We start from the raw sequence: 9,543 nt of genomic DNA, 5'->3' as shown, positions 1-9,543 counted from the left end.
AATAAATAAATAAATAAACTGAAGCAAAGAGTCCAGGAGAAATTGGCTCCATCCGTAAATGGAATTTATTGATTTACATAACTGCAAAGTCCAGAAGCAGATTTTCAGGTCAGGTTTGTTCCAGAGACTCGACAGTGGACCCAAGGTTCTTGATTCTCTCTCTGTTTTCTGCAGTAGCTGCCTGCTCCTCTGGAGAGCTTCCTTCACGGCGTGCTGGTGGCCCCCAGGATGGGTTATACTTCCTCATCCAAGCCTTGTAAGGAAGAGATTGTCTTTTCCCATCCTTCCCAGCTAGAATCCTGAAACCCGCTCACATTAGACCACTTGGACAACATGTAACCAAAACAAACAAACAAGCACTAATTGATTTAGTCTGGGTCCCATGTTTCACTTGTAGAGCTGGGGTGGAGTTAACTTCAGCAGAACCAAATTGAATCTCCCTGAGCAAAATAAAAATCACATTATCCACCCCACTGGTTAGAAAGCTAAATGACAAGGACTTCCCCCGCGGTCCAGAGGTTAACAATCGGCTCTTTCAATGCAGGGGCGTGGGATCGATCCCTGGTAGGGGAACTAAGATCCCACATGTGTGGTGTGGCCAAAAAAAAAAAAAAAGAAGAAGAAGAGATAAATGGCAGCTTCTCCTGAGAAATAAGTGACTAAGTAAGTAGTCTTAAGTTGCTATTTTAGATAATACCAGTACCAGGGATGGATGTAGGTTTTGTAATATCTAAAACATAAACAATTTCGGAGGTCTTCTTTAAGAAAAAGAATACAAAATTAGTCTCAAATGTGAATTTTAAGAATCAGAAAAATAACAGTTTGATTAACTGCCCCTAAATAAATTTTATCTGCAACATACTCATTGTCTCTTCATATGATAATTTCATAATATAATTTTTTAGAGAGATTTTAAAAAGTAAACTAATCTTTCCTCTATCGTGGTTGACCTAAATCTACTTTTTATTACTGATAGCTTAGGAAAGTTTCTTTTAGCTTCACAACTCATTATAGTAAGGATATTACATTATTGGTAAGGATAGGTAAAATTTAGGACTGTCTTTAAACTTGGGGCTATTTCTTTTTCTTTGGCCTGCGGGATCTTATTTCCCTGATCAGAGATCAAACCCACGCTCCCGGCAGTGGAAGCCCAGAGTCTTAACCACTGGACCACCAGGGAAGTCCCTTGGGGCTATTTTTATGAAGTTTCAGACATGAACTGGGATATTTCAGAGCATCATAAGTTTTCTTTTTCTTTTTTTGCGGTACGCCGGGCCTCTCACTGTTGTGTCCTCTCCCGTTGCGGAGCACAGGCTCCGGACGCGCAGGCTCAGCGGCCATGGCTCGCGGGCCCAGCCGCTCCGCGGCATGTGGGATCTTCCCGGACCGGGGCACGAACCCGTGTCCCCTGCATCGGCAGGCGGACTCTCAACCACTGCGCCACCAGGGAAGCCCTGAGCATCATAAATTTTCTTATGCTGTGATTAACAGTAACACTCTGAATTGAGGACTCAATCACCAGTTTGCTTTTGCCTTCATCGTGGTGTGTTATGTTTCATATTAACTCCATCAGTGTCAGTATTTTATGTAAACTAGCCAGAAATTTAAATCTTTTGACTCACTCCCTTTCCTTTTTTTTTTTTTTTTTTTTGTGGTACACGGGCCTCTCACTGCTGTGGCCTCTCCTGTTGCGGAGCGCAGGCTCCGGACGAACAGGCCCAGCGGCCATGGCTCACAGGCCCAGCCGCTCCACAGCACGTGGGATCTTCCCAGACCGGGGCACGAACCCGTGTCCCCTGCATCGCCAGGCAGACTCTCAACCACTGCGCCACCAGGGAAGCCCCCCTTTCCTTTTTTAACATTTATTTTATTCAAGTATAGTTCGTTTACAATGTTGTGTTAATTTCTGCTGTACAGCAAAGTGATTCGGTTATAAATATATACATCCTTTTTCATATTTTTTTCCATTATGGTTTATCACAGGATATTGCATATAGTTTCCCATGCTATATAGTAGAACCTTGTTCTTTATCCATTCTATATATAACAGTTTACAATCTGCTAATCCCAAACTCCCAATCCATCCCTCCTCCACACCCTTCCCTCAGGGCAACCATAAGTCCTTTCTATGTCTGGACTCACTCCCTTTCTTTTTTTAAAATTAATTAATTAAATTTTGGCTTCCTTGCTGTGAGCAAGTGGGCTTTCTCCAGTTGTGGCAAGCGGGGGCTACTCTTCGTTGCGGTGTGCAGGCTTCTAATTGCAGTGGCTTCCCTTTGTTACAGAGCACAGACCTTAGGCGTGCACGCGGGCTTAAGTAGTTGTGATGTGTGGGCTCAGTAGTTGTGCCTCCCGGGCTCTAGAGCGCAGGCTCAGTAGTTGTGGTACATGGGCTTAGTTGCTCCGCGGCATGTGGGATCTTCCCAGACCAGGACTCACACCCACGTCCCCTGCATTGGCAGGCGGATTCTTAACCACTGCGCTACCAGGGAAGTCCCTCCCTTTCTTAATTGGGTTATCAAACAATTCAAGAAACTATTCATTACACTTATGTAAAATTTATCCTTATAATGAACTACTGCTTTGGGTATGACCTTTAAAAATTTTTTTTTTTTACAATTCACTGCTTAATGTTAGAATCATTTATATGGAATTTATCATTGACTTTTTATGACTTTTGTTTCATATTTTCAGGACCTAGTACCACTTGGTGAACCTCTCCAAATGTCTGCTGACTTGAATCCAATCTAAGCAATTGTGATAAAATGCGTCTAATAGTTAACTATAGTAAATCACCATGAAGATGGCCTCTTGCATTTTAAAATGACAGAGGGATACTTTGCATATCATATTTTCTCACTTATTTTACGGAACCATGCCAAAATGTCTTTCCAAACTGCAATTAAAGCAGTGAGGCATAATTAAAAATATATATTTGGTCTTCGTCTTTGATTCCTGGCACAGAGGTCCAAAAACTCTTGGAGTTTCCTGAGTGATAGGAGTGTCTTTGTCATTCATAAGGGGCGACTGCAGATCACGCTTGAGTTTGTCCTAATGAGACAGCTTAGGGTGTTCCCCCCTCCAAATAGCCTCAGAATGGGGACTGGTCACCAGAAAGACCAAGCACTTTATTAGAAGGTGGGAACCCTCTGTCCAGCCTACCAGCCTCCGGGAGAAGAAGGGGGACTGGAGATTGAGTTCTATAAAAACCTTTGAACAATGAGGCTCAGGAGAGCTTCCAAATTGGTGAACACATCAAGACGTTGGGAGGGTGGAGGACCCAGAGAGGACATGGAAACTCCGTGTCCCCCCACCCTTGCGTTATGCAGCTCTTCCTTTCGCTGTCCCTGAATTGTATCCTTTATGATAAGCCAGTAACAGGAAGTAAAGCTCTGTGAATCATTCCAAGAAGTTATTGAACTTGAGGGGACTGTCATGGGAACGCAGAAGGCCACTTACTGTACAACTCGATTTATATAAAAAAATCCAGAATAGGCCATTCCATAGGGATGGAAAGTAGATTAATGGTTTCCAGGGGCTGTGGGGAAAGGGTTGACTGCTAATGGGTAAGGGGTTTCCATCTGAGGTAATAAAAAAGTTCCAGAATTAGACAGTGGTGATGGTTATACAACACTGTGAGTGTACTTACTGCCATTGAATTGTACATTTTAAAATAGTTCAAGTGGTAAACTTTGTTATGTGTAAATTACCACAATTTTTTAAAATGCGCCCATTAGGATGGCTATTATCAAAAAGCCAGAAAATACATGTTGGTAAGGATGTGGAGAAATTGGAACCCTTGTGCAGTTTGGTGAAATGGCACAGTTGCTGTGGTACACAGTTGGCAGTTCCTCAAAAAGTTAAACACAGGATTACCACGTGACCCAGAAATTCCACTTGCGTATATGCTCAGAAGAGTTGAAAGCAGGGACTCGAATGGATATTCGTACACCTGTGTCCACAGCAGCAGTATTCACAATAGCCAAAAGGTGGAAGCAACTCAAATGTCCATTGCCAGATGAATGGATACACAAAATGTGGTCCATCCATACAATACAATGGAGTATTAGCCTTTAAAGGGAATGAAATTCTAGCACAGGCTACAGCATGGATGAACCTTGAAGACGTATGATGCGTAAAATTTGCCACATTCAAAAGGACAAATATACGATTCCACACGGGTGAATAGTCAAATTCATAGAAACAGGAGGTAGAATGGAGGTTGCCACCGGCTGGGAGGAAGAGGAATGGAGAGTTGTCTCATGGGGACAGAGTTTCCGTTTGGGAAGATGAAGAAGTTCTGGAGATGCATGGTGGTGATGGCTGCACAACAATGTGGCTCTACTTAATGCCGCTGAACTGCACTCTTACAAATGTTTAAAATGGGGCTTCCCTGGTGGCGCAGTGGTTGGGGGTCCACCTGCCGATGCAGGGGACGCGGGTTCGTGCCCCGGTCCGTGCCGCGGAGTGGCCGGTACGTGCCGCGGAGTGGCTGGGCCCGTGGGCCATGGCCGCTGAGCCTGCGCGTCTGGAACCTGCGCGTCCGGAGCCTGTGCTCCGCAACGGAAGAGGCCACAGCAGTGAGAGGCCCACGCACCAATAAATTAAAAAAAATAAAATTAAATTAAAAAAAAAGGTTAAAATGGTCAATTTTATGTTATGTATAGTTTACCATAATTTTTTAAAAACACTAAAAACTAAAAAAAGAAAGAAAAGGAGAGAAAAGAAAAGAGAAAGAAAGGAAAAGAAAAAGAAAGAGCAAGGGCCCTCCTTCTTTCCCCAGAGGGCCCCGCGAGAAGAGGATGCAAGGTTCGTCCAGAAGGGGGCGCGTCGGATCCCCGTGCTCCTCCGCAGCATCCGGGGCTACCCAAGAGGGGTCACTCCACCCCAACTTCCCTTAACTTCAAATCTGGGGCAGGGTGTGGCGGGGAGCGGCGGTGACGCGGGGGCGGGGTTCCCCTCTTTCCCGGGCTGTCCGGCCCCTTCCCCGTGTTTGGGTGGCGCAGACGGTGCCCCTCTGAAGCACGCGCCACTCCCTGGGAAGCTCCTGTCTTTCCAGAAGGCTTCCTCTGCTTCCTAGGCTGGCAGAGCTCGCGTCCGGAGGAATCCCCTATTTTATTCTATTTCATCTATTTCATTGCTGCTCTCACAGGATGGCCAACAATAACTTTGGGGAACAAACAGCCTCAGCGCGTCACCCTTCCACACATCAGGTTCCTGCAGCGCGCGCAGCGCGCTCCGCGTGGACACGGCTACCCGCCCCTTCCTCCCAGGGACGCGTAGCAGCTGCTCCCAGAGCCGCCCAGAAAAATCCGCATAGCCCTCCCCCGGTGTACGTCTCCTGATTGAAACAAAAACTCCGTCGTGGAGGCTAGTTTCTGAACTCGTCACAACTGGAGCCAAAATAGCACCATAGGCAGCTGTATACCAGTCTTTTCCTTGGAGAATGAGAAGAATTTTCATTTCTAACGCTTAAAACTTTTAATAAAATGCCTGAAGAAACAGACATCTGCAGGGGTAATGGGATGAAGGTTCAAACTAAAACCACTCCTATCTTGATTTGGTAGGTTGCCTAAGTGGGGAATGTTTTTCAAAAAGCAATGTTTCCTAGACAAAAGGTGAGAGGAAGGAGGAGAAAACAAGGAGAAATGCAGAGAACTAGGGGCTTCCCCGGTGGTGTAGTGGTTAAGAATCCGCCTGCCAATGCAGGGGACACGGGTTGGAGCCCTGGTCTGGGAAGATCCCACATGCTGTGGAGCAACTAAGGCCGCGTGCCACAACTACTGAGCCCGCGTGCCACAACTTCTGAGCCCGCGTGCCACAACTACTGAAGCCCATGCACCCAGAGCTTGTGCTCCAAAACAAGAGAAGCCACCGCGATGAGAAGCCCGAGCACTGCAAGGAAGAGTAGCCCCCGCTCACTACAACTAGAGAAGCCCTGCGGGCGGCAACAAAGACCCAATGCAGACAAAGAAAATTAGAAAAAAAAAAAAGGCAGAGAACTACTGCTTATTACTTGTTGTGGCTTTAAGTCAAGTTATATAAGGGAGGAATGGAGGAGAGCCAGCCATTCTGGAGCTGGTGCACCTGCAGCTGGAGGTAGACAGGTCCACGGCTTTGCTAAGAGTGATGCTCTTCTCCTGTGACCTGAGAGTCTCATAACTTGGTTCGAAGAACTGAATAGATACGTAAATAAATAAATGCTCTATATCCTGAACTGAAGTGGATAGTTCCAGGTACTGCTGAGCAGCGGTCTAGCAGATAAGATTGCTCAAAGTCCCCTGGCTCTGCGAAAGGCCAACCTCATCTCCTCCCACTCTCAGCCCTGCTCCAGCTGCCTCCTGGCTGCACCTCCAGAACGTCAGACATCCTTTCACTTCAGGCCCTTTGCACTGGTCCTCTTGCCCCCCAGCTCTCCACAAAGCTTATTTCCTTGTTTTATGACTCTGACTAAATATCACACTTTCCTGAGATTTTTCGTAACCATCTTGCTTAAAAGGGCACCAGCAACATCCTGTTTTCTCTATTCCCCTTCCCTATATATATATATATTTTTGATAGCACTTACCACTGTATGTTTAACATATATATTATCTATCTCCTCCCTTTGGTTCATGAAGGGAACAATTTTTCACTTTTTTCACTGCTAAATTCCAGGAATTAGCATGGTCCTGGGGAAAGCAGGTCCTTCATGTTTGTTTTCTTTTTTGTTTTGTTTTGTTTTTTGTCTTCACTGCACCGCCTGTGGGATCTTACTTCCCAGACCAGGAACTGAACCCATGGCTACGGCAGTGAAAGTGCTGAGTCCTAACCCACTGGACCGCCAGAGAAGTCCCCCCATATTTGGATAAATTAATAAATGCCGATAAAACTTTGCCTTCCCACTGGAGCCTATTGTTTCAAATTGCCCCAAAGCAATGCTGTTATGTTAGGAGATTTCTAAAAAGGGGTGGTCTCACAGCCCACAGCCTCCAATTTGGGTTACTCACTACATAATTCTCAAATCTGACTGGGTCTGCAACCTCAGCCAATCCACCTACTGCCTGATTCTATCCTGAAACAATCTTGTGTTCTTTCTTTTTGGTGGGATCACAATATCTAATTGGATCAACAACTGTTTTCTGACTTCATTTGACTCCAAAGTCACCACTTTTAAGGTCAAACTAATAACTTGGTTTCTGTTATTTATGTCGACTGAAAAAAAAAAAAAGCACAGCCTAAAAGCTGAGAATTATGTTTTATTCAGCAGACTTACTGAGGACTTAAGCCCAGGAGCCAGCCTCTCAGATAGCTCCAAAGACGTAAGGGAGGAGCCGGAATATATGAGTTTTTGCAACAAAAACCAGGTAGTCAGAACATCAAAAGATTACTGTTAAAGAAAAAAAACAGGGTCTTCCCTGATGGTCCAGTGGTAAAGAATCTGCCTTCCAATGCAGGGGACGCAGGTTCGAGCCCTGGTCCGGGAAGATCCCACATGCCACAGGGCAACTAAGCCCGTGCGCTGCAACTACTCAGCCTGCATGCCTCCAACTACAGAGCCCACACTCCAGAGCCGGTGCACCACCACTAGAGAGAAGCCCGAGTGCCACAAAGAAGAGCTTGAGTGCTGCAACTAAGACCTAATGCAGTCAAAAAATAAATAAAAATAGGGCTGCCCTGGTGGCGCAGTGGTTGAGAGTCCGCCTGCCGATGCAGGGGACACGGGTTTGTGCCCCGGTCCGGGAGGATCCCACATGCCGCGGAGCGGCTGGGCCCGTGAGCCATGGCCGCTGGGCCTGCGCGTCCAGAGCCTGTGCTCCGCAATGGGAGAGGCCACAACAGTGAGAGGCCTGCATACTGCAAAAAAAAAAAAAAAAAAAAAAAAAAATATATCTATATATATATATATATATATAAATAAAAAAGAAATTAAAAAATAAATAAAAATAAATAGATACGAAAAACAAAACAGACATCTCAAGTTGATGAATTTAGCACTTTTCTATGTATGGGAGGATGCAAGAGTCTGGGCCCATTGAAATAATTCCTGTGATATGCACCTTAGCTATCTAAGGCCAGTATCCTATTTTTCTCCATCCTGGGTCCCCTGAGGGTGCAAAGTTGGAGGCTGCCGCAGTGGCTGGTGGCTTGATGGCTGCAACGTTCTTGGTTTAGTGATATGGCAGGCCACATTTTTTGTCCACACTTAAAACAAGAGCTATACCTGATACTCACACTTTAACTTCCTATAGATTTCTGACATCACAAGCAGATGGTAAGCTCCTAGAGGCACAGACCTTTCCTCTGCTGTTGTCCACGGAATCCCTAAAGCCCAGCTTAGAGCCTAGCACGTGGTGAGTACTCAGTGGCCATGAGTCCTTCCCTGACTTGCCTTATCATCTGGCATAGACTCTATGGTCCATAAATTCCATCCATCTCGCCAAGTTGCTCCCCTCCAAGACTCCCTGAAACTACCACCACGTCCCTTCTGCTTCTCACTGTCTGTACCCCTTCGCCTCTGCTGGTTCCAAAACGCTTCGCATGCTGCTTCAGTACCAGTTGTGCTGCTAAACCATCCTCACCAAGATGGCAAAATCCTGCACCTCGCCTTATGGATAACTTGGGCATCTCAGAGAGCACTGAACCCTCCCTCAAACCCGAACGTTTCCTTCCTTTGCTTTCCTGATGCCTCCCTGTTTTTCCCACCTCTCTGGTCCTGGGGCTGTGGGGTTTGTACCTCGGGTTTCTCTCTTCTCACTTTAAACATAACGTCCCAGACAGTCTCATCCATATGTGTAGTTTATATGCTCGACAACTTGTGCGTGTCTCCAGATCCATCTATCCATTGTCTTCTGGCAGCCTGGCTTTCACCCGGCACAGGCACCTCAGAATCTGAAGTTCTGACTCCACTTCCTTCTTCTGCTTGTGTTACCTTCTTTCTGATGGGCCTCACCCTTCCTATAGCAGCCTGAAACAAAAGAGAGCACCTCCCTTGATTCTTCCCCCTGCCAGCATCCCTAGACCTCATCCATCACCTTGGACTATAGATTCTGCCTCCTTAATAACTGGTTACTTCTCTCCAGTCCCAGGAGTCCTTTTCCCGTATTTGAGACCTGGGCTCCAGGTGATCCTGAATGACGTCACCTCACACTGTGATTTCCACCAGGCTTTCCAAACTGCCTCCTGATTCGCATCCCCCAGCCACAATCTTTCATCCCTCTGCATTCAGTTACTCCTCTGAGCCAACCTAATTGTGCATATCTGCTTAATACCTGTCACCATCTTCCTATTACCTTGGGGACAAAAATCTCACCTCTTCACCCTAGCATTCAAGATTCTTCATGGTAGGGCCCCTGACTGTCATGTCAGTTTCGCCTGCCGTCTCTCCCCCGCCACCCCACCCAACGCACCACCCTAAGTTGCAGCTATAGGAATCTTTTCAGTTCTTCAAACATCCCTCCAACTTCTGCCTAGAATGCTTCCTGCTTACCTATGCTTCAGGTCCCAGCTTAAGGATCACCTCCAGAAATACCCCAGACCCCTGCCACCACTAGCCCATCCCCA

This window comes from Phocoena sinus, chromosome 1 (genome assembly GCF_008692025.1).
Source record: "Phocoena sinus isolate mPhoSin1 chromosome 1, mPhoSin1.pri, whole genome shotgun sequence".
NCBI classification, from domain to species: domain Eukaryota; kingdom Metazoa; phylum Chordata; class Mammalia; order Artiodactyla; family Phocoenidae; genus Phocoena; species Phocoena sinus.
The sequence above is the reverse complement of the archived record's forward strand: the minus strand, read 5'-3'. Positions refer to the sequence as shown.